Raw genomic sequence first — 25,581 nt, 5'->3', positions numbered from 1 at the left:
TTTGTTTTGTTTTTAAATCCCAGTCTGCTATCGTATCACCTCATACTTATTCTCCTGGTTCATAAAGTCCATATGCTCTTGATTTTTATTAAGCATCAAAGCAGGTGCTTATAAAAATTAATTCTCATTTTTGTAAATGCTTGTGGTTCCCACAGCACCTTTAGTTAAATCTCTTCTTCTGTGTTAGGCAGGCTTTTAATGGGCCTTATGCTGTTTTGTTCTGTTACTCATGGGTGAATGAGAAAATGTACACTAGGGAATTTCTCTAAACAACGTGGGTCGATGCTCCTGAGTTTCCAGGTTACTCCTAAACGGTCTTTCTCAGATACTAAGCTAGAGGACTGACATATGTGGATTACCAGCCACCATATGTGGAGAACTGGTGGGAAGAGAGGAGAATCCCAAGGAACAAACAACCCCCACTATAACTTCTGTCCCTGCAGAAGCTTCCCTGGTGAAGTCTCACTGCTTGACTGGAGGTCTTGCTGCTCACAGGCCTTTGAATTAGGGGCAGCCCTGGACTGGCTGGCCTTCTATGGGTGTGGCCATCTGTTTTCTCAGAGGTTCTATTTACACTTTTGCTGCACCTGCTACTCACTACTTCCTGTGCCCGTGACATGAATCCAGCGCCTCCCAGAGGTACTGAAATGCCACTTAGCTCCAGGCAGTTAAATGGAATCCTAGCAGTGTGCTCTTCCAAGTAAGACGTTTTAATGCAACCACATCAGAGTGAGATTTTGATGTAAACTCTTGGACATATAGTCTTGTGTCCAAATGGGCCTGTGAGAGTGGAAAATCAGTCTTTCTCTCTTGCCAGCTAGAGTTTGCACAAACATCCCTGAATCCAGTGCTGATTATGGTAGACTTTTACATTTGTTGTTGTTTCTTAAATGTCTGTATTGTTGATTGTTGCCCCAGATATTAAATCCTAAGGGAATCAAGTCAGTACATCTCAGCTGATTGTGGGATTCTTTAGTCAGACCTTCCTCTGAGATTCAATTCTTACTCCATCACTTACTAATGATGTGTCCATGTACCTCAGTTTCCCCAGCTACAAAGTGGGGGAAATCATAAACCAAGCTTAGTATTTTTAAAAAGTTAGAATAAATTAGTTAATATACATAAGGCTTTAGAATAGCACCTGCCACTGGCTGAAATAGTGCCTTTTCTTTTTGGCTTTTTAGGGCCGCACCCGAGGCATGAGGCATATGGAAGTTCCTGGGCTAGGAGTCGAATCGAAGCTGCAGCCGCTGGCCACAGCCACAGCCATAGCAATACCAGATTCTACCCACATCTGCTACTATACCACAGCTTGCGGCAATGATGGATCCTTAACCCACTGAGCAAGGCCAGGGATTGAACCCGCGTCCTCATGGATGCTAGTCGGATTCTTAACCCACTGAGGCACTATGGGAACTCCAATTTTAGACATCCTTATATTTTAAAAAGATTTTTACAAATAATAAATATATGCAGGTTTTCTGGAAGAAATGTGTACACTTATAAGACTATAAAAGAATTGAAGTTTACATTCCAAACCCTTCTGAAACTCATCCTTTCTATCACAAGCTGGGATAGGACACTAAGTATTTGGGGGCAATATATCCTTCTTTAGGACTACCTGCTACAATTCCTCTCACATATTGTGCATGCAGTAGATGTTAACTTCTACTTAAATGGTCTTTCTGTGTAATTGATTCCGGGGCATCTTATATATTTCTGGCCCATAGAACATTTCCATATGGCATCAGGCATCAGAGACCACAACTCCTGACCAAAGTTATTGCGACATGCTGTTTTTAAAGAGACATTAATGAAGGCTATAAGCTGATTTATTCTAGACTATGGGGAAAGTATAAATGTAGCTGTATTTAAATACTAAAATTATGAGAGACTAGCCCAGAGACCACCTGGAGGATCCTGAAGGGCCACCAGTGGTCCCAAACCGCACTTAGAGAACCGCGGATTTATGTCTGTTTATATGTTCCACTCACGAGCTTGCTTTTGAAAATGACACTGCTCTCTTATTTTGTCATGGTCAGTTTGGGCTTCACTTATACATTGCCACATCCTTTTCCTTCTCTAGGGAGATACAGCAAGTTTAAAATTAATTTTATTGCTCTATTCCATTTTTAGTGTCATATAAAATACAGTTTATAAAGACTTAAGCAAAAGCCCATAAATGCTTCTATCAATACCAATAAGAAATCAGAATAACTCCTAAAAGCATAAAATGAAAAAAAAAATTGAATTGCAGTTTCCCTAAGTCTTCCTCCCCACCAAATTCTATTCCTATTTCTCCCCATTGAGGCCCAGCTTTGAACCTGGCACTAAGCAGTCAGACTGGCCATTAAAGATTCCATTTGACTCACTATGCTGAGCAAACCTAAATGCCAAAGTCCTGAGTAAACATACTGCCTGGGACCTTGGGAGTCAAGAAGGGAAGATGCTTGTACAGGTCAGGGGCACTGGGCTTTCCAGCAGCCATCACCACAGATAGATTCTGGATCTGAGCAACAGTGCAGATTTCTGGAATTAAGATTGCCAGCCCTCGAGGCAGGAAGCCTGATCCGGAAAGCTTGAAAAGCCAGTGCTCTGTAGGAAATAAATAGGGGACATTTTCTCCCCAAGTATTTCCTGTTTTAACGAAGAAGTAGCAGAACTACTAAATATGCTGCCATCTTCTCGAGACTCTGGTTTTTTTAAAAAAATATATTAAAAACAGTTTTTAGGAAGCAAGCCTCAACGAGGAGACTTATGCTAACTGGAATTGTGGGAGGAAGATTTCTCCCTAACACTTAACAACTCTTTGGAGCACTGGAGGAGGAGTCAAGCCCTGTGATTTACTACTACAAGTCCTCAGGCACTTCATGACCATGGCTGAGTCACATTTTGAAATCAGCAACATGAATTTTTTGATGGAGTATATTTACCCTTAAGGTCCTTTCTAGGTTTGGAGTCTTTTTCTGATGCACAGTACTATTCTGCTAATGATTTCATATGCTCTGAATTTGACAGTACAATAGTGAATAAGAAAGTAGTACATTATTAACATCAAGCCAGTGTACATCTTAGCACGCTTTTGTTTTCTAAATCAAAACAATCATTACATTAGTGCACAGCCCACCCCCTTTTTCTTAAAGCTCACTGAAGGAAAAAAAATGGAGATTTTATGTATATAATATGAATAAAATGGAATAGGTATTTTTCATATAATATTTTATATATTAATAGTGTATAGATAATTTTATAATATGTGTAAAAACTCCAACAAAGCACTGGATTTCAAAATATATAAAGAATTGCAAATCAATAAAGACAAAAAGGACTGTCTTATGGAAAATTCGTCAAATGACTTGAAAAGGCAGAGTACAGAAAAAAGGGCAGCTACATCAGCAATAGACATATGAAAAGATGCTCATCTCTGGTAACCAGGAAAATGCAAATTAAACTGATGATGAGACATACAAAGATGAGCAAAGCTAGAGAGTGTCACAAGTTCAGGTGATGGTGAGAATGTGGAACAGGAGAAACATTCATGCACTGTAGGTGGGAAGATGAATTTGTATGACTCTAGAAAACAGTTCGACATCATATAGTAGAGTTGAAGCCTGCAATGTAGCGCTATGACCCAGCACTCCAAGGGATAGACCTTAGGAAAGTGTTGGCATGTGTTCCAGGGCACATAAACAAGAATGCTCATAGCATGCTCGTAATAGCCCCAAACTGGGAACAACACAAATGTTAACCAGCAGTAACATGGGTTATCTTTATATAGCGGAATACTACATAGCAACGCAAATGAAGAGGCTATTACTAACCAAAATAAATAAATCACAAAATTGAGTAAATGAGTATTTATAGTATAGTTCCCTTGGTATAAAGTTCAAAAACAGTATAAATAAAACTATACTATTTAAGGATACATAGACTGGTAGAAAAACTATAAAGAAAATCACAGTACAGAATATCACAAAAGTCATCCAGTGGAGAGGAGAGGATGTTATGATGAGGAAAGGGGTTTCTGGTGGTTCATATTTTGTGTTTCCGGACTGAGTGATAGTGACATGGATATTCTCTTTATAACCACTTTGTCAAACCCGGTTTTAGATTTTCTGTTTTCCCTGAATGTACTTTATATTTCACAATTGCAGAATTTAAAAGAAAGAATTTTTTAAAAAAGACTATCAGGTTAATGTCTGAAAATTGGGATCTATATTGAAGAATCTAACATTTGGTGATTTAGTGGAAATGTTAGATAGTTAGAAGTCAAAGTCTAGTGTAGGACGATTCCAAAATTAGGAAATTAACTTCTAAGATTAGGAGCATATTTAGTTCCCAGAACAGGCAAACTATGAGCCAAAAAATTCCTTTAAAAATTTTTTGCTTTTATTTATTTATTTATTTATTTATTTATTTATTTATTTATTTATTTTTGGAAAGGAATTTAAAGATCTAAACTGGTTCTGTGTATAAAATCGTATTGAGGGTAACTAGTCACCTTGATTAAAATGTTTAAACAAATCACACATATTAACATAATGAGTAACTTCTCTGAAAAATCTGTGAAGCCAGTAATAAGGCCAGAGATTCAACTGAATTGGTCATTAAAGAGTGAAGGACTCATCTCTTCAATTCCTACATATGATTCAACCATCTAAATATTTACATACACCCTAGTTAATTAGTTCTTTTTTATTTTCATCAACAGTATATTATGTTGAATAGTTTACCTAATTCCTCTGTACTCCTATTTAATCTGATCTATTGCCACAAAAGATGGAAATGGACAAGATATAGATAGATGTATAGGTAGGTAGGTAGGTAGATAGATAGATAGATAGATAGATAATGACTTAAGTTTCTTTCACAAATAATGCAGTATTTTCAGCCTTAGCTATTTGAGCTTAAACAGTTTCAGTTTTTGGCAGGGTCCCTGTAAATCTCAGCAGTTGCAGGACTTCTTGTATTTCCCCAATTATTTTTTGGTTCACTTCCTGCCACTCTTTATAATGTCTACAACCATAGGGCGGATGTTTATTTTCTCCTTACAAGGATTGCATGTTAAATTTAAAAATGTGAACTGCTCAAAAAAGAATAAATAAATACAGAGGTCATTCATTACCAAAAATCTCGACTTGAGAATGTAATTGTCATTCTGAGCGGACTGCTGGTCATCCAGCAGAGGCAGGTGATGATCCTGCCATGTGGTCCGGTGGACAGTAACATCACACGGAAGCAAAAATATCTTTACTTCAGTAAAAATACAGGAGCAGGGGAAGAAAAGGGGAACAAACAGCACTAACATTTTGCTTCAGATATCTGCAACTTCAGATGTTTATGATTCCTAATAATTCATCCCAAAATTATAGGAATACATTCTAATCCTAACTCTAGACTATGTATTTTTCATTACATGATCTAAGCATCTTTATTACACTTTCTTGGTTGTGTCCTGAAGTTCAACTTTGACATTTCACAATCACTCTTTTGCTCAAGCTTAACATATGACGGTCTCAGGAATATTTTCCTTACTAGAGGGCAGACCATCAGAACATGTTATTTTGCTTTGGACTCACAAAGAGAGTCATTTTCCTTAACACAGATTCACCTTGAGATCTGAAACTACCCAGTGTCGAAATGACAAGGATGCCAGAGCTTTGCTGTCTCCACTCCCCTCCCCTTCAGTCTGTCCCTAAAGTTGAGAAAGAGCATTTATACCAAAGGGGCAGGATGTCAGGGTGGGTGGAGGCCTGTAAAGGAAGGTGTCCTCATGCTGTCACTCTGGATGGGACACTGTTATATCACCTGACAGATGGAAAAAAAGTAAGAAAGACAAAAAAAAAAAAAAATATATATATATATATATATAAGAAGAGAGATCAAAGTGTCTTTTTGTTGTTGTTGTTGTTGTCTTTTTGCTATTTCTTGGACCACACCTGAAGCATATGGAGGTTCCCAGGCTAGGGGTCTTATCAGAGCTGCAGCCACCGGCCTACACCACAGCCACAGCAACTCGGGATCTGAGCTGAGCCTACAACCTATACCAAAGCTCATGGCAATGCCGGATCTTCAACCCACTGAGCAAGGCCAGGGATTGAACCCACAACCTCATGGTCCCTAGTCGGATTTGTTAACTACTGTGCCATGACAGGAACTCCTCAAAGTGTCTTTTCTAAAGCCTCTGCCAGTTTTTTGCTCATCCAGAAACCTGGCCTAGTTGGGTTGAATAACCACAGTGCAAAGTTACTCTTTCACTGTGGCCTCGACAGAAAGGTAACTCTTAACAAGAAATAGGTGAATCCATGATTGCTGACTTTTTCAATCTCCATGATGTGACTTGGGGCCATTGTGTAATCAAGAGCCTCATGTGATAGCTACAAACAGGCCTGGAACATCCTCAGCCCATCCACTCTTCCCATCCAGATCTTTGGTTAAGTCACTGAAGTTTCTTTCAGCCCCTCACTCCTACACTGTCCACTAATCACCCCCAGGGCATTTTCTCTCTGACCACAAGTTCAAGTTGGCTATGGCAACCGTAGTCGACCATGCACATTCCAGTTACATTTTATGTTGTGGATTCACATGTCAGTCTAAGGAGTTAAGTTTCTTCAGAAAAATCTCTCTTTTAGTCAGCTCAAACTCAAGAATCCCCAGTGCAATAATAGGAAAGTTCATCCGGGCAGCCTTTCATGATTAGCTCACTTATGTTGGACAGGACGAAAGGAAAATTTCCTCCTGCATGTGCGGAATGGAGCTGTGCCTTTCCAGGAGCCAGTTTCTGCATTTATGAATTGTGATGTGCTGAAACTAAAGGAATCCTAAGAAATATACTCTGGAAGACAGAGTAAAAGCAAGGCAAGGAGAGGGAGTTCAAGAAGAAAAAGAGCGAGGATCTTTATTTTAGGGTGTCAGGAGCCAGAGCCTCTTCAAGGCTGATGGGGGAACCTAGCCAGGGAGGGGCAGAATATGGGTTTGGCCGACGGCGGTGCACTCCTTGAAGAGGGGTGCACTCCTTGAAGAGGGGTGCACTCCTTCAAGAGGGATGCACTCCAGGCTTCTGAAATGATGCTCTGAATTCATGGCATTTCGCAAGACCATTGAAAATGCTTAGTAATTGTTTGCAGCTGCTGTTCAGCCATTTCCTTTACATTCCATGGCCCTGGAGACTGAAAGAAAAAAATTCTTTCTGCTCATTTTTGGGGATCATAGTGTTAGCTGTAAATCCACCGTAGTCTATAAAATATAGTTTTTATTTCAGTGTTTCTACTTCATGCCAAATCATAAAATCTTTAAAAATAAAATAAAAGGGAAAGAAGAAACAAATAAAAACAACAGGAAGGCTCTTTTAAGGAAGTTGCCATTCATGTAGAGTAAAACTCAGTGACTCAGATCTGTCTAGATTAGTAAGAAGTCTGGACTTATTTAGGTTGTTGTATGTAAAGATGTGTGTGTGTGTGTGTGTGTGTGTGTGTGTGTGTGTGTGTGTGTGTATCAGGCCTTTCTTTTCTAGGGTAACATGGATGGCGTGGTATGTGGACTGTGCTAAATGGAGCCCTGGGACCACTAACGGCCTCGGGGCCACAGGCAAAGTTCCCTGAAATGAACTTCAGGACTAGAATGGGGTGGTTGATATGTGGTACATGGAGAGGAACTTTCCGTCCTGCTCCCATGGGCAATTTTATTCATCTGCCGCAGCAAACTTTCTATTAGCCCTGGGAGCAGCCTCAGAATGTTTCTTAACACAGACTTCCAGTAAACAGTCATCAATCTGTCAGCCTCAATGTACACCATTAAGTCTATGGCTGGGACGAAGATATTTCAAAAATTCTAGGAGCATTGTCATTCCAAAAGGCAGACAGAGCTGAAGGAAACCGCTTTAAGGAATGCAAAAACACAACCAGTGTATGGTTTATGATATACAAGCCCTTTCCAAGTTGCTTTACATGTACTTAAAACATCAGCTAGCTTCACAGAATACAGTAGTTCTCACCAGACTAAGGTGAAGGGATAGCAATAAGAAGGATAAGGCTGGGGCTTGGAATCATCTAGGGAGACTTTTAAAAATACCTAAATCTGGGACTCGCCCCTTCCATTATCATTGAGTCTGCGACGGAGCCAGGAGAATATGCTTGCTTAAAAATCTGTTTGTTGAGTTTTGAAACATACTCCTGTCCAAAGATCCTTTTCTGGAGTCTTTTTAAAGTGATTTATTTCTTTAAACCGTCTATTATTTCCAGAAAAGACAACAGTAGATGTTATCTCAGCCCTTGCTCAAATTAAAATTACACATTTCAAATGAGTACAGTGCAAGGAAAATGATTTTACCATTGAATGAATTTGCAGCTTTATTTCTGGAACCGAGACGTTGCATGTTTCAGATAATGATGTCCACTCAATCCTTCCAGTTTTTCAGTCCAAAAACCCTGGAGTCCTTCTCAGCTCTTCTCCTTCTCTCACAAACCTCATCAAATATATTCAGCCAATTCTGTCAGTCTTTGCTGCTTCTCACCACCTCCTCTACTAGAACCTTGTGCCCATTATTCCCATAGCTTTGTAGTTGGTTTCCTGCTTCAATCCTTGGTTTCCATTGTCTATTCTCCATTCAGGACAGAGTGATCCCAATAAAATTTAAGCTGGATCATGCCATTCCTCTTTTAGAAACTTCCAAGTACCCTTGCAACTTAGCACCAGTCAAAACCAGAGTCCTCAGGATGGCCTGCCAAACCTTAGACTTCCTGACCCTCCTTCTGTCTCCTTTGTTCACTCAACCCTGGCCTTGTTGTTCCTCAGTTTGTATCCTTCTCCTGAAAGTCTTTGCACGTGCTGTTCCTTCTGCCTGGGAAGCAATTCCCCAGATCCCCATTTGATTATCTCCCCCAACCTCTTTCAAGCCTTGACTCAAATGTCATGTTATCAGTGAGCACCTTCCCAATCGCCGCTCTCACAAAAATTGTAACCCTACTCCCCATCCTGCTTTCCTGCTTTAATTTGCTCTGTAGTATGTATTGCTATATACCATAAAAGGAAGTTTTTGTTCTTTTTTTTTTCTTTTTTGGTCAGCTCCACAAAATCAGGGGTTTTGGTCTGCTTTACTCACTTCTCTATCCCTAACATCTAGAAAAATGCCTAGCACATAGAAGATGCTGGATAGATATTTGCTCAACAGTAGTGAAAGAATGAATCAGCCAAGAGATAGTACGATTCAGTGACTGGAGAAAGCAGTATCAATAAGCATGAATAATTGCGCCAATTTTTTCTGGGATTTTCCATATTCAGTTTCCCCACCATAAAATTGACTAATCATTCTTCCCTTTCACCAGGTCACGAAGTTACCATTGAAACAAATAGGAATTTATTTTAATACTTTGTAAGAAATGTTCTCTCTTATCTAAATATTCAAGAAACAAATCTACAATTTGCTATTTGTGCCATTTGCCTCTTCTTTTCTTTCCTTGCACTGTTTCACTTAGCAATTTCATAAAATACCAATAGCCAAAGAAGAAGTAAAAGAAAGTTTCAAATAAGCCCATTGTGTTACTTATTCATTTTTTTGTAACTGAAGAGAAGAGAGTTCAAATTATTAACTTAAAACAGACATGGAGATTATCTGTTTACTATAATCTCCTTTCTCTTTAGATAGAGCCATCATACTTTACAAATAAAATATGTTAGATTTCAAAAATAATTTGGGGGTTTCTAGATATGAAAGACAATCTAGAATAAATAGTATGACACAAAAATATTAGAGTTAACCAATAATAATGGCTAATATTTATGAGCATTTTCTAGATAGTAGCCATTATACTATGGCTTTCAATGCGTAATCTTATTTTATCCTCACTTAAACTCTAATATGGAAGAACATATGAAAAAAATTGAGGCTTCAAAGTGTAAAACATCTTACCTAAGGTCACAGAACTTAGTGGGTGGCAAAGCAGTGATTCAAATTTCAGTCCATCCAAATCCAAAGACAACATTTGTAAGAGCTCCACTTTTCTAAGACAGTGGTTTATGGGGGGGAAAGACAAAATATTTCAAATCAGGATAGTTCTATAAAAATTGGGTCATAAGTTTAGAGCGTTTTGCATTATCATGAATTTCTAAGTGTTGACTATAAAAACAAAAGTTACTATCCTAACAAGTCAAAAGGAGAAAAACTGCTGATAGTGCCACAAGGTGAATTTCCCCCAGGAACCACAAAGTACTTTCATAATACAAACCAACTAAAAAAGCCTTCACAGCAAAAAATAGAATGGGGGGTTGGCATTTGTCCTGTTAATTGGATCAATGAGATACAATTAGAGAGCTGGATGACTCAGCTCTCAGAGTGATTTTTTTTTTTCATTTTGGATTATTCAAATATCTCTCTCCAGAAATCAATGAATTGGAGCTGGGGCTACAAAGTCACCTCCCTATTTCCTGTCTGGACCATGACTTATTTCCTTATTTCCAAGTGAAGGCATTTTGTCAAATTAGCACATCAAGAGTTGTCTTCAGTAAGTCTGTCATTTGAAGTTAAATGTCTATTCCTCTGCCTATTGGAAAGCAAAGGAAGTGGCTGGCAGACTTTGCAGAAAGAAAGGAGAAAATAGTAGAGGCATGCATATGTGGTATTGTATGTGCGTTTGTGTGTGTGTGTGTGTCTGTATGTGTGTGTGTGTGTAGGTTTTTGGGTTTTTTTTTTTTTCTTTTTCCAGGGCCGCACCCACGACATATGGAGGTTCCCAGGCTAGGGGTCTAATCAGAGCTGTAGCCACTGGCCTACACCACAGCTCACCGCAATACCGGATCCTCAACCCACTGAGCAAGGCCAGGGATGGAACCCGCAACCCCGTGGTTCCTAGTTGGATTCGTTAACCACTGAGTCATGAAGGGAACTCCCGTATGTAGGTTTTCCCTGTCAGCTCATGGCATATCAAGACTGAGTGTGTGTAATAGGATGGGAGGGGTGCTCTACGAGGAACCTAGTTCCTCTCATTCTGCTGTTTCCCAGCTAGGTTGCAGGAGTACTTTAGCTTTCAAATATATTCTCTACCAAAACACCAACCAATCACAAAAGCAATTATTGATACCTTCATTAACTCTAACGTCTTTTTCTTTATAATTTTTTTCGTTTTTTAAAGTTTTATTGAAGTATAGTTGATTTACAACATTGTGATCATTTCTGCTGTACAACAAAGTGACTCAGTTACACACATACACACATCCCTTCTCTTTCAGATTCTTTTCCCACAAAACTTTGGGTAGGTACTCTGTGCTTAGGTGAGCATTTTCTAGATATTGTGAAACTGGTTATAAAATGTTGGAAAGGACTTTCTCTCTATTTAAAGTATTTTTTTTTCCTTTTTTAAATTGAAGTATAGCTGATTTACAAAGTTGGGTTAATTTCTACTGTACAGCAATGTGATTCAATTATTGCTTAGAACTTTTCAGTCATTCGTTCATATCCAAGTAGACCTCTCAAATGAAAAGATAGGAAACAGAGACTGTGAATCAGTATAATTGCATGAGTGGAAGATGGAGGAATCTTGGTGAATCGAGGAGAAAGTCCATGGAAGATCAAGGAAGTGCTGGGAAGGAAGAGAGTGATGATGACGAATGGCTTATGGGCCACTTGATACTGGCCCATGTGCCGTCTTTGGATTATGAGCTGAACAATATGACTTCTGCCACATAGGTGGCTGTTTAAGTGTAATAGGTGCCCAGTAGCTTTGACCTTTAATTAAAACTTTACCTCTTTTAGTATGAGAATGGTTATGCTAAACATTATCCAAAAAAAAAAAAAAATATTAAGTACACAGAAAGACTTCATATTTAAGAAACTCTCGGAGCTCCAGTGGCACAATCAGTTAGCGTGTGATACTTATATAAGAAACTCTTGATACTAGAGAAACTATCATAAAATTAACTGGGATGAAAACATATGATTTCTTAATAATAAAGAAAATACAGCCTCCATTTGTGGAAAAGCAAATGTTCTTATTAACACTATTAAAAAATGTACTAACTTAGAAAAAAATTACTATATTTACAGGAACTATCTTTGTAACTAAGGCTGAAAGTATACAGTGAGCAAGTCTTCAGTTTCAAATGTCCTTTCCCCTACAGACTTCTGCTACAGAGTGGAATGAGTCAGGTGGAAGCACTTCCATGGAGGGCTAGATCAAAGCAGAGATGTGCCCAGTAATGGGGGCTTTGTAGATGCAACCAGAGATTCTATAGTGATTAAGAATACAGCCTCTGGTGCCAGACTGCCCAGGTTCAATACCAAGTTGTGCCACTTACTAGCCGTGCTGTCCTCAGAGATATTATTTAATTATTTAACATCTAAACTGCTCCTTAGCTTTTTCCTCCAGAAAATAGAGTTAGGGAGTTCATATTGTGGCTCAGTGGGTCAAGAACCTGACTAGTATCCATGAGGATGTGTGTTCCATCCCTAGCCTCTCTCAGTGAGTTAAGGATCTGACGTTGCCATGAGCTGTGATAAAAGTCACAAATGCAGCTGGGATCCTGTGTTGCTGTGGCTGTGGTGTAGGCCGGCAGCTGTAGCTCCAATTCAACCCCCAGCCTGGGAACTTCCATATACTGTGGGTATGGCCATAAAAAATAAATAAATAAATAAATAAATAAAAATGAAGCCTTCTTCATGGGATTCTCATGGATCAAAAAAGTTAACATCTTTGCAGAACCTGGAACTGTGTCTTACACAAGGTCAATACCATGTGGTATTAGCTATTGTTATTTTTACTGTTACAGGCAAATAGAGAAACAATGGAAGCTAGAGACATCACTAGGGTATGTGGGTCACTCCTATGACAGGAGATAATGTAAGCCTTAATGACAAATCACAGGGTGGTACATGGCACAAGGTAGATGATTAATAAACATATGTGGAATGGATAATTAATATGTGAAAGTCCCAAGATCTAAAGCAAAACTGTATGTGTATGAGAATAGCAAAGAAGATGAAAGCAAACTAAGATGGCCAAGACTTGGAAGGAAACAGTGCCGGACTTGTCAAAAAAAAAAAGAAAAAAAAATTACTGACCTGAGTCACTCACTGTTTTGAAGACTTGTACTTTAAGTAATTTTTCTTTTCTTCTACTCCAGGCTCAGTGATTTGATGTATTTAAGATGTCTCAATAGTAATGCAAAATGACATTGTAATTCACTGGATAATTTTGGTACAATAGCAAATAAGGAAATGTGACTACTCTGTCTTGGTCTTATCTTTTTCCTGTAGTAATATACCAGCTATTTTGGGATGGTTGAATATTGTCTTTCCTTCCCATACACTCCCTTTCCTAAAACACTTTTGGAGGTTTTGTTTGTCAAAAGAAGTCTACTCTAACTACTTCATTCACAGCGTGCATTCTACAGGCTTCTGATGACAACAGTTCCCTCTTGTACTCTAAAATAATTGTGTCCTAGAACTAGTACCAAGAAGGCTTTGCTGTGTAAAACTTAGCATTCTCAGGTTCCTATCTGGTCGTTACCATGGCTTGGCCAAGTCAAAAATGAAGGGAATGGCATAACTCTCTAGGATCAGTTGAGAATATCCATTCTACTACGTTAGGTCTCTGTCCACTAGCCAGTGGTATAGGGGTTACAGTCTTCAGGTTATCAGCATGAACTCAAGTGAGTTAGAAAGAATGATGAAGGAATGGGTAGTCATGATGTTGGCGGTACCCAGTATCTCCAGGACTCAGATGTGGTACAGAAAATGCAAGTGGTTTAATTGTAGATTAAATTAAATACAGATTTAATTGGCATGTGGTGTCTGGATCATCTACAGGGCAGCCTAGTGGATTTCAGTCAAATAAGTCAGGAAGCAGAGACTGGATAGGAGCAGCTCAACAGCTCTAGATGAGAACTGACTGAAGCTTTCAGAAGTTTCTGCTGTCTTTTCTCCTAGGACCACTGACCCATCCCAGCTCAATCTTATTATTCCTGGCCAGCTTTTTGGGTTTAGGGGGTCTCTGTCTATTCTAAAGTGATCCCCTTATCATCTGTATCTTTCGGCAGGCACGTTTTCTTGAAAAAGCATGGGGGATTGGCAAGAGAAATAAACATTTGAGGAAAAAAAGCTTGTGTCACAGATTTTGCCACTCCTGCTCTACTTCAGCCAAGCAATATTGTAAGGAAGGTCAACAGTCATGAAACAAAATTTATTTTAATGTTATGTGTGTGTGTGTGTGTGTGTGTGTGTGTATAGTTTGGAGTTTTTGATCAAGAGTAAAAATAACAATGGATGAAATTCTAAAAATTGGATGTCACTATTTTGAACGTCAAATGAACACAGGTCAGGAGTTCTCTTGTGGCTCAGTGGACTAAGGATCTGGCATTGTCACTGCGGTAGCTCTGGTTACAGCTATGGGATGAGTTCTATTCCTGGCCCGGGGAACTGCCACATGCCATGGCTGAGTGCCCCCTCCCCGCCTCAAAAAAAAAAAAAGAATTAGAAAAAAATGAATGCAGGTCAGAAAGTCTCTGAATAAGAAAGTTTGGGGTCTGATTTGGCTCAAGTCTGTGGTTCACTATCCTGGCTACACATTAGTATTGACCGGAGGGCTTTTACGAAATTTACACCTCAGATAGGCTAAGTCAGAATCTGGGAGAGGAACCCCCAACACTGGCACTGCTAAGTATATCCCAAGTGATTCAATAGGCATTCAGAATGGAAAACCACTGGCAAAAATTATCCTGATTGGTTGGTTCCCTTGACCAGAGGTTCCCAAACATGGCTGGTTTTTTTGTTGTTGAGTTTTTTTGTTTTGTTTTGTTTTGTCTTTTTAGGACTGCGCTTGTGGCATATGGAGATTCCCAGGCTAGGGGATGAATCGAGGCTGTAGCCACTGGCCTACATCACAGCTCATGGCAACGCCAGATCCTTAACCCACTGAGCAAGGCCAGGAATGGAATCTGTGTCCTCATGGATGCTAGTCAGATTCATTTCCACTAAGCCATGACAGGAACTCCAAAACATGACTGTTTAAATGCTGTTGAAAACAGATTCCTAAGCACAGGGGATGAATCAGGATGAGTCTTTAAGGGTAGAGTCAGTGCAGGAGGGTGTTGGTGGTGAGCTGGTGTGGCAATAAGGAACAGAAATCTGTATTTTAAGAGTAAGTTATGGGAACTCATTTCATTTTACCATCCAAACTCTTAGGAACAATTCTGATGCTTCATGTTTTGGTTTGCTAAAATAAGTAATTACTGGGTCAGACCACTTGGTTCAGATGGCTCAGTCTTACTGAGAATATTACCTTGACTTTGCTTGATGCTAAACAAGTTTAATTTTCCAGATGGCTCTTCTCTGTCAGATTTTTCACAAGATAGAGAGACTGCTTTGATAAAGACTGCTTTTATAAATAGGTGTGTTGGGATTTTGGAATTCCTTGCTCCATAAGCTCTGTGAATGTTCATGCCATGTGCTATGGTGAACCAGAAAGAAAACTAAACTAAAAAGATACCAGGTTTTTAAAAGCTGAGCTTTATTAGTGATCCCGACTATAAGTGACCACCATACCTTTCTAGTCTCTTCTCGTGGACTAACTCTTCTGAAGGTTTCCCATTAGCAAGCGTTAAAGATCACCCTGCTCTCCCAAAGGACAGCCAGTGCTGGAGTGTCATTCCCTGACACCCAGCTGGAGCAGAAGGCTGACTTCCTGATTCCCGAATGTGTCTACTTCCACTGGCCAGCAATATTGTATTCTTTGTGGTTTCCCAGGCCTCTCAATTTACTCTTCCTCTCTAATGGAAAAAGTAGAAAGCCACCCTCTCTGCATTTCTCTCCAATCCTTCTGTGGCCAAGCACACTTCCGTTTCATGGGGGAGGCTTATCCACTGGCAAAAAAGTCCACTTCCCACTCACCATTGACTTACTTTACCTGATGTATTTTAAACTCTGGGATGGGGCGTTCCCATCGTGGTCCAGCGGCAACAAATCTGACTAGGATCTATGAGGATGCAGGTTTGATCCCTGGCCTCACTCAGTGGGTTAAGAATCTGGTGTTGCCATGAGCTGTCGCGTAGATTGCAGAGGCAGCTCGAATCTAACATTGCTGTGACTGTGGCGTAGACCGGCAGCTTACAGCTCTGATTTGACCCCTAGCCTGGGAACCTCCATATGCCTCGGGGCGGCCCTAAAAAAAAAAAAACAAAAAAACAACTCTGGGATCTGGGTGCTAACCCACACTGCCTTGTTTTGTTCTGAGGCTTTCTCAGAAGAAATTACAGCTATGAGTCCACCTAGTACTGCTGAGAGGAAAAAATCTGCAAGGGCTGGGCAGACAGTAGGTGTTCTATAAACACATTTCCACAAATACCTTTGACTTGACCTCCATCTTATCAAATAACAGCAGACCTTGTGGCAGACAGTCCTGAGGCCATAAATTCAAGAAAGACTTCCCTCTCTTAACCCAGTGGAATAAAAGTTTTGTTTATCCCCGAAAACTTTTCTAGTTCTAAATGTATAAACTTTCTCTTAGAAGATTGGGTCTAGATTAGTGATGAAGGCTGCATGCATTGATCAGAAGCCCTTGGAAATAGCTCGACTTTACACTTCCATCAACCACTGAATATAACCATAGTCAACCACTGAATATAACCGTAGTCAAAAAAGAAATGTCAGTAAATAGAACTTTTCAGGGAAATTTGAGATCCAAGTGAGTAAGATCAAAGGGAAGAAGATATTGAATACTGACTTCTAAGAACTCAGTTTATGCATAGAGAGCAGATACACGAAAATGAGGAAGTGGATGAGGGAATCATTGCATCTTAAAATCATCCTATCTTAAAAGCATTTTACAGTGCATCCACCATAGGGTGAAGCAAAATAAAACAAAACAAAAATACCAAGGAACTTTAAACATTGAGTTATTTCCATAAAAGCTACTACAGTCTTTGTAGGAAAATAAGACAAACACCATGAAAGATGAAATGAAAATACAATGTAGTACTTGACTAGATTCTGAGAAATTGGAGCTGAGAGCAAACGTGGTCATAGTTCAGAGGATTTTTTGAGTAGGGCATTGTCTTGAACCAAATAGGATGCAGCTGAGCCTTCAAAGATCAGTAAGATTTCAAAATAAGGATCTGATTATACCAAGAAACATAATTAAATGACTATTACAATCCTCATAATCTTACACTTACAAAAATAAACAATAATAAAGAATTTGTTTATTCATATGTAGGTGTTTTGAATTACTTTGTCTTCATACAGTACATGTAGGCTGGGTCTGGAAGCTCTCTCAGATTTCATGCACCTGAGAGAATCTTGGATGATTCTACTGACACTATAGTTGATCCAAAGACCAAGCCTAACTCTAGTTAAAGCCTTCTGAATCTGTATATCAAGTCATGCAAGAAAACTGGCCTCATTACTTGATATTGACCCCCGCTTGATCCCCACTCATTCACCAAGCTAGATTCCAAACGATGAGAAAAACTGAATCTATTCTCAAAGGCAGATGTTTTACCACTAATGAGACTATTCAAAAAAATATATAAAATAAAATAACATACTGCAGGTTACAGCGATAATTGCAAAGAAAGGGATTCCAAAATGGTTTCAGGCTGTGGCATCACCACCAAAATGAATCCATCTTTTTATGATTAGAACGTGAAGCAAATACCCCTCACTTTTTTTTTAAGATATGTCTTTGTCATTGTAGTGACTTCTCAGTACATAACCTGTGCTTTCGCCTTTCACATGCTTTTGCCTCATCTGTGCACAGACAAACGTGGATTTGAGTTACAAGAGGACTGAAAGGTGGGTCAGGATTCAAACCAGTGCTTGAACCCTACCTGGCTTTCCTTTTCAAAAAGCATGGGTGGACAGTTGCCCATCACTTTGGATCAATACCGTTTGATATCATTTTTTAAAAAGCCAGGCCCATTGTTCTTCAGTCATACCTTATATAAATGATGTGATTCAAGGTTTTCTTGAGCCCTCCCCCCAACCAGTTTTCCATTTGACCTGGGGTTAAGGGAGATTAGGCTGAATCACTCCTTGATTCTTACCTTGGTGAGCCCAGAGCATAGAGATGGGGAGCAACATGGTGGAAAGGGCCCACGCCTTGGTGTCAGGCTGAATGTTTCAACCTTGGCTCTACCTTCCTTAACTGTGTGGCCTTGGATAAGTCACTCAGCCTGTCTGAGCCTCAGATACACCATCCTAAAACAGAGATAATAGGAGTTCCCTTCGTGGTGCAGCGGAAACGAATCCGACTAGGAACCGTGAGGTTGCGAGTTTGATCCCTGGCCTCACTGAGTGGGTTAAGGATCCAGCGTTGCCATGAGCTGTGGTGCAGGTCACAGACGTGGCTCGGATCCTGTGTTGCTGTGCCTCTGGCGTAGGCCGGCAGCTGTAGCTCTAATTAGACCCCTAGCCTGGGAACCTTCGTATGCCAGGTGCGGCCCTAAAAAAAAAAAAAAAAAGAAGAAGAAGAAGAAGAAGAAAAGAGAGATAATATATACTCTATAACATCTATAACAAATACCTTCTAAAGGTAGATTCTCAATAGGCAAGAGTAATGATTCTGACATCATCACTAGTATTTACTTGTGTTATTATTTCTGCTGTGATTCTGGACACATCTTTAACTCTTTCCAGGTTTCAAAGGCCCTGCTTGTGCATGAGTGAGACCTCATGACAATCTATTCACTTCCTTCCAGTTCTAAGATTTTTATGAAGGAAATCACATCTGCCACCAACCTAAACCACAAACATGAGTTAGGAATTTCTGCTGAAAAGTAGTTCTACTTCTGCATTGATGGAAATTTCACAATTTACTTAAAGAGGGCAGAGCGGTGGAGGCAGAGGATTTGCTAGCTACGTGTCTCTCCAAAGCCTACTCTCCAAACTGAGCTCTGGGTGAAAACCCAGTTTGGGGAAGGGGAAGAATACCATCTGTTGGAAACAGGAAAACAGCCCTGATGTTTTCCATAGGACTTATTTATTTATACAGTGTTTACATCATTTTTAGTGATCTTCTTACACAAGAGTGTCTGTAATTCAATTTGCTATGGCCAAGGAAAGGGAGACAGGCCAGTTGGAAGTGAGGAGGCCTTGCTTTGATTGCCAACTCTCTCACCTGCCAGCTTGTGACCTGATACCTCTTGTCTTCTCAGCAGGACTAAGAACGTCCACTGTTATGGGCACCAAGCATTGGCATTGCAATAGGCCTGGGACATAACAGGGAGTCAGTCCCAAAGATCTTCTCTTCCCCACTCCTCAGGAACAGGGATGTTACTCAGTCTTCTTGGTCAAGAAAGCTGCCAGCACTAGATGGTCCAGTAATAGATATTCAGTAGCCATTTGCTGGATGGAACTGAACACCTGGTCTTTCAGGAATCAGTTGACTTCCAGAAAAAACTGAAACAGTTCATTTTTTTAAATGATAACCAAAATAGTGATCCGCCAACCTTTTATCCCACATCCAGAATCAGATTGACTTAAAAGTTGCATTTCTCAAAGTGTTCAGACATGAGCTCTTGGAGAAAGGAGCCCAGCTATCAAATGTCTTTCTAAATGTGTAATACCCCCCCCCCAGCACACACATGCACTTGGGGATTCATAGTGTAAAATAACCAGTCAAAGGCTCTAGAAAATGCTGCAGCAAGAAATTTGTCTTGCTATGTTTAAGCCAATAGTATTTGACCATGGAACCCTTTGAACAAAAATTGAGAAATACAGTTTTTTTTCGAGTAATGGAAAGGAATTAGCAAGTAGGCATAATATATTTAGATTTTGAAGGCCATTATAAAATCTGTTTTAGAATTTCAGCCAGTATGAGATTGGGCACAGTATTTAAATGTGAATAAGAAACTTTAAATAAGGCAGAGTTCCTACTGTGGCAGAGTGGGTTAAGAATCTGATTGCAGCACCTCCAGTCTCTGCAGAGGTGCAAGTTTAATCCCTGGTCCTTGCAGTGGGTTAAAGGATCTGGCATTGCCACAGCTACAGCATATGTCACAACTGCAGCTCGAATTCGATCCCTGACCTGGGAACTTCTGTGTGCCACGGGTGCAGTATGAAAAAAAGAAAGCAAAAGAAAAGAAAAGAAGAATGGAGGGAGGAAGAGAAGGAAAGAAGGAAAGAAAGAAAGGAACTTTGATTAAGACTTAAAAAGTGTGGGAGTTCCCTGGTAGCCTAGATCAACATTGTCACTACTGTGACTTGAGCCACTGCTGTGGCATGGGTTCAGTTTCTGGGCCAAGAAGTTCCACATGCTGTGGATATGGCCAAAAAACATTAAAAAAAATTTTTTTTAAGGGAAAACTCAGTGTGATTAGCAAGTGGACTACATTGCTGGAAATAATATTCCCAGACACTTATGATCTCTTTCCCCAAACAAGTATTATCATTTAATATCTAGAGATATTATAGACAGCAATGAGCTAACATTGATCAGTGAACAATAAATAGATATTATGAAATAAATTAATAAAAATTTAATTTAAATTAATAAAATAAAAAAGTTATAAATGTGTCTGACATTAAACTACAATTCATGAAAATTCAAGTCTAAGAAAACATATTTTAAGATTTAATAAGTCTATATGAGGCAGATGAATTTTAATGTGAATATTTAGATCTAAATCTGTAAAATTAGGGAGATCCTGTTGTGGCCCACTGATAACAAGTCTGACTAGTATCCATGAGGATGCAGGTTCAATCCCAGGCCTTGCTCAATGGAATAAGGATTCCCACATTGTCATGAGCTATAGTGTAGGCCACAGCAGCCGTGGCTTGGATCTGGCATTGTTGCACCTATGGCATAGGCCAGCACCTGCAGCTCTGATTCAACCCCTTGCCTGGGAACTTCTATATGTATCAGATGTACAGCCCTAAAAAAAAAATTTTTAGCAAATCTCTAAAATTAATTCAAGCAATATATGTTTTTTGAGCATGTATTATATTTCAGGTAGGGTGATGTGTTCTCTAAACAAAACAATGGAGAAAAATACCTTGCTGGCATGGAGCTTACAGTTATATAGGAAATAAATATAGATCTAATAATAAAAATGTGTCCAATGTGCCTGCAATAAGTCTTGTGGAAGAAAAAAACAGGACAAGGAGATCAGGAACCACCCATGACTTGTTTACTCTTGTATCCCAGCCCCTGGCACAAAGCCTGGCACAGAGAAGTTTCTCAGTAGATATTTGTTGAATTATTTAAATGAAAGAATAAGTGAAAGAATGAATGAATGTAGGAGGATATGACGTAGAGTTGTCCGGGAGGAGGATCCCTAAATGAAACTGACTTCTGAAGGATGCATATCAAGTAAAGAAGGGAAGGAAGACCATGCCAGGGAATTCATGTGCTGGGGAGGATGCACGGCACATGCATGGAAAGGCAGGCAGCCTGGGGAGGCTGTCACAAAGAGGATGGAGTCATCTACTCAAGATGGCACATGGGCTAAGCAAGGGAGGGGGCAGGTCCTCTAAGACCAGTTAGGGGATTTTATTTTTATTTTAAGGTCAAAAGAAAACCACGGAGTACTTTATAACAATGAGATTTGAGCTTAAAATTTTTGCCCTTTCTATTGAATGGGGGTGGAGAGGGAGGAGCAAAAGGAGAGGTAGGTGGGCTGTCAGGAAAGCCAGTGCCATAGTGTCTATAAGAGATGATCGTGACTTGGATTAATGCAGTTCATGGAGAGTGGACTGGTTTATTAATGCGGTTCATGGAGAGTAGACTGGTTTATTAATGTGGTTCATGGAGAGTGGACTGGTTTATTAATGTGGTTCATGGAGAGTGGACTGGTTTGAGAGAAATCCAGAAAGGAAACCTAAGGTAGAAGGACAGAGAGATGAAGAAAAAGAGGTATCAAGGAAGCCACCTAGGGAGTTCATATTGTGGCTGAGTAGTAAAGAACTCAACTAGTAACCATGAGGATGCAGGTTCGATCCTTGGCCTTGTCCAGTGGGTTAAGCATCTGGCGTTGCTGTGAGCTGTAGTGTAGTTCCCACAAGAGGCTCAGATTTTGCATTGCTGTGACTGTAGTGTAGGCCAGAAGCTACAGCTCTGATTCAGCCCCTAGCCTGGAAACTTCCATATGCTATGAGTGCAGCCCTAAAAAGCAAAAAAAAAAAAAAAAAAAAAAAAAACAGCTCCTAGATTTCTGGTCTGGTTTTAATAAGCCAAAAGATTTATGGATGATTAGCAGATAATGTGAGGCCCAGAGGACTCATGGATTCATTTACACTTAGGGAAGGAATGGTTGGGAATGAACAATTTAGGGCTCAAGAAAAAGAATCAAGAAATATTTATTTGCCTCCTTCTTTCTTGTCTCATTTATAATTAGCCAGCACCAAATTTAGCCAAGGTTATGGTAGCCATTGCTTTTGAAAGACACCGATCAGTGTGCGTCCCTGAATTGTTTTTAAAGCCACAAGGAAAAAAAATGTGCATAAATAACTATGTGACCTCTGTGTGGTGATGGATGTTAACTAAACTTATTGTGGTGATCATTTCTCAATATGTATGTATATCAAATCATTATGCTGTAGACCTTAGACTTATAAATGCAAAAGTGTATGTCAAATAGCCTCAATAAACTGGGGGTTGGGGGAGCCAATATAATGTTGTGCATGTGAGAAATGACTTTACGAGTCCTTATACTTGCCCTGCACAGAGATGAACTATATCTCTCTCTAAACATAATGTGATCTAAGCATCATTCTCCTTTTAGTATCATTCTTTTTTTAAAAAGACATTTATTGGAGTACAGTTGAATTATAATGTTGTGTTAGTTATCAGGTGTACACAAAAGTGGATCAGTCATACATATACATATATCCATTCCTTTTCAAATTCTTTTCCCGCAAAGATTATTACACAGTATTGAGTATATTTCCCTGTGCTATACAGTAGGTCCTTGTTAGTTATCTGTTTTATATATAGTAGTATGTATATCTCAATCCCAACCTCCTAATTTATCCCTCCCCCAGCATTTGCTCTTTGGTAATCATAAGTTTGGTTTTGAAATGTTTGAGTTTATTTCTTTTTTGTAGGTTCTTTTGCATCATTTTTATTAGATTCCACATATTAGTTATTTTATATGATATTTATCTTTCTCTATCTGACTTACTTCACTTAGTATGACAATCTCTAGGTCTATCCATGTTGCTACAAATGGCATTATTTTGTTCTTTTTTATGACTGAGTAGTATTTCATTATATATATTTACCACATTTTCTTTATTCATTCCTCAATGGGCATTTAAGGTTGCTTCCATATCTTGGCTATTGTACATAGTGCTGCACTGAACATTGGGGTGCATGTCTCTTTTAAAATTATAGCTTTCTCTATATATGCCCAGGAGTGGGATTCCTGGATCATATGGTAGTTCTATATTTAGTTTTTTAAGGAAACTCAATACTGTTCTCCATCATGGTTGCACCAATTTACATTCCCACCAACAGTGTAGGAGGGTTCCCTTCTTTCTGCACCCTCTCCAGCATTCATTATTTACAGACTTTTTGCGGATGGCCATTCTGAATGGTGTGCAGTGATATCTCATAGTAGTTTTAATTTGCATTTCCCTAATAATTCATGATGTTGAGCATCTTTTCATGTGTTTTTTGGCTATCTGTCTGTCTTCTTTGGAAAAATGTCTATTTAGATCTTATGACCATTGTTTTATTGGGTTGTTTGTTTTTTGATGTGAAGTAGTGTGAGTTGTTTGCATATTTTTGAAAATTAATCTCTTGTTAGTCACTTCATTTGCAAAGATTTTTGCCCATTCTGTGTGTTGCTTTTTTTATTTTATTTGTGGTTTTCTTTGATATACAAAATCTTTTAAGTTTAATTAGGTTTCATTTGTTTATTTTTGTTTTTATTTTTCTTACTCTGGGAAGTGGATCAAAAAAGGTATTGCTGCAATTTATGTCAGAGAGTGTTCTGCCTATGTTTTCCTCTAAAAGTTTTATAGTGTCTAGCTTTATGTTTAGGTATTTAAACCATTTTGAGTTCATTTTTGTGTATGTTTTAAGATGAATGTTCTAGTTTCATTCCTTTACATGTAGCTGTCCAGTTTTCCCATCAGCAGTTACTGAAGATGCTATCTTCTCCATTGTATATTCTCACCTCCTATGTCATAGATTAGTTGGTCATAGATGCATGGGTTTATTTCTGGGTTTTCTGTTCTGTTCCACTGATCTCTATTTCTGTTTTTGTGCCAGTACCATACCATTTTGATGACTGTGACTTTATAGTATAGTCTGAAGTCAGAGAACTTGATTTCTCTAATTCCATTTTCTTTTCTTTTCTTCCTTCCTTCCTTCCTTCCTTCCTTCCTTCCTTCCTTCCTTCCTTCCTTCCTTCCTTTCTTTCTTTCTTTCTTTCTTTCTTTCTTTCTTTCTTTCTTTCTTTCTTCTTTTCTTTTTAGGGCTGCACCTGCAGCATATGGAAGTTTTCAGGCTCAGGTTGAATTGGAGCTGCAACTGCTGGCATATAACACAGCCACAGCAATGCCAGATCCAATCTATGTCTGTGACCTACACCACAGCTCATGGCAACACTGGATCCTTAACCCACTGAGCGGGGCCAGGGATCAAACTTGCATCTTCATGAATACTAGTCCGGTTTATTACTGCCAAGCCACAATGGGAATTCCACAGTTCCATTTTTCTTTTTAAAGATTAGCATCATTCCTTTTTCAGAAGCTCATAAAGAACTGAAAAATGACAGTAGAAGTGCAAATGAAATAATATATTGTTAAGGATTAGAGGTAATTCCTCTAAAAGTTCATTTAAGATACTGAAAGCTGAGTAAAGAAAAGATAAAGTCTAAAAAACAACTAATAAAGAGAAATAATTGTTCCTTCTTCACAGGGTTAGGTTATTATAAGATAATTATGGGCCTGTTATATTTCCTAAATGTTAGCTGCTGGTATTAAGTCATAGTTTCAGGAGGTGATTGAGACTAAAAGCACAAATTATTAGAAAACTGTTATAGGCAACTTCATAGTTGATGTATTCACAGCTATCATAGTTCTCAAGGTGGATTAGAATCTTAGAGGCTGAGGCATATCACTATAGTCTATGATTACTGAGTTTAACCTATTAGGTAAATTTTATATTTTATTCTCATTATTTCTCCTTAGTCCATTCAGGCTGCCTGCCCAAATACCAGTGCCAGTAAAACAGAATTTTACAATTTCTGGACATAGAGGACTCAAATTGTCAAAAAATTTAACTGCAGAACTATCATAAAAATATGTTTATGCTCAAAAAATTGCATGTTTCTATACTAATAGATTTCCCCCTCCATTTCTCTCCCAATAAAATGCTTTTTTTTGTCCAACATCAGAGATACATAAGTTATTCAGATTAAAAAGCATGAGGAGAGAAGAGAATATACTCAGTTGATCTCATTGAACATGCAGTGGATTTCAAGGGAACTCTGTTTCTTTCTATATACAATGTGCCCCTCAGGTCCTTCTGGAATACAAGAGGGGAAAAAGCCCTTCAAAAATAATTTATTTATTGACGTCAGTTAGTTTGAAGGAAAACAGTTAAGTGCTTTCAGCTCATTTTATCACAAACAATTGTGCATTGAGAG

General features: G+C 39.0%; 1 protein-coding gene across 14 annotated transcripts in view; it reads left to right on the top strand.

Annotated features, from left to right (window-relative positions):
* The window catches only part of DAB2 (DAB adaptor protein 2), a 942,412-nt gene that overhangs the window by 819,753 nt on the left and 97,078 nt on the right, over nucleotides 1–25,581 (top strand). The window lies entirely within an intron of this gene.

This window comes from Sus scrofa, chromosome 16, assembly GCF_054392235.1.
Source record: "Sus scrofa isolate SSC_HxYL_T2T_F1_AM1 chromosome 16, Sscrofa_HxYL_maternal_Yorkshire_Landrace_v2.0, whole genome shotgun sequence".
In the NCBI taxonomy this organism is placed as follows: Eukaryota; Metazoa; Chordata; class Mammalia; order Artiodactyla; family Suidae; genus Sus; species Sus scrofa.
This window is presented reverse-complemented; position numbering and strand designations above follow the sequence as displayed.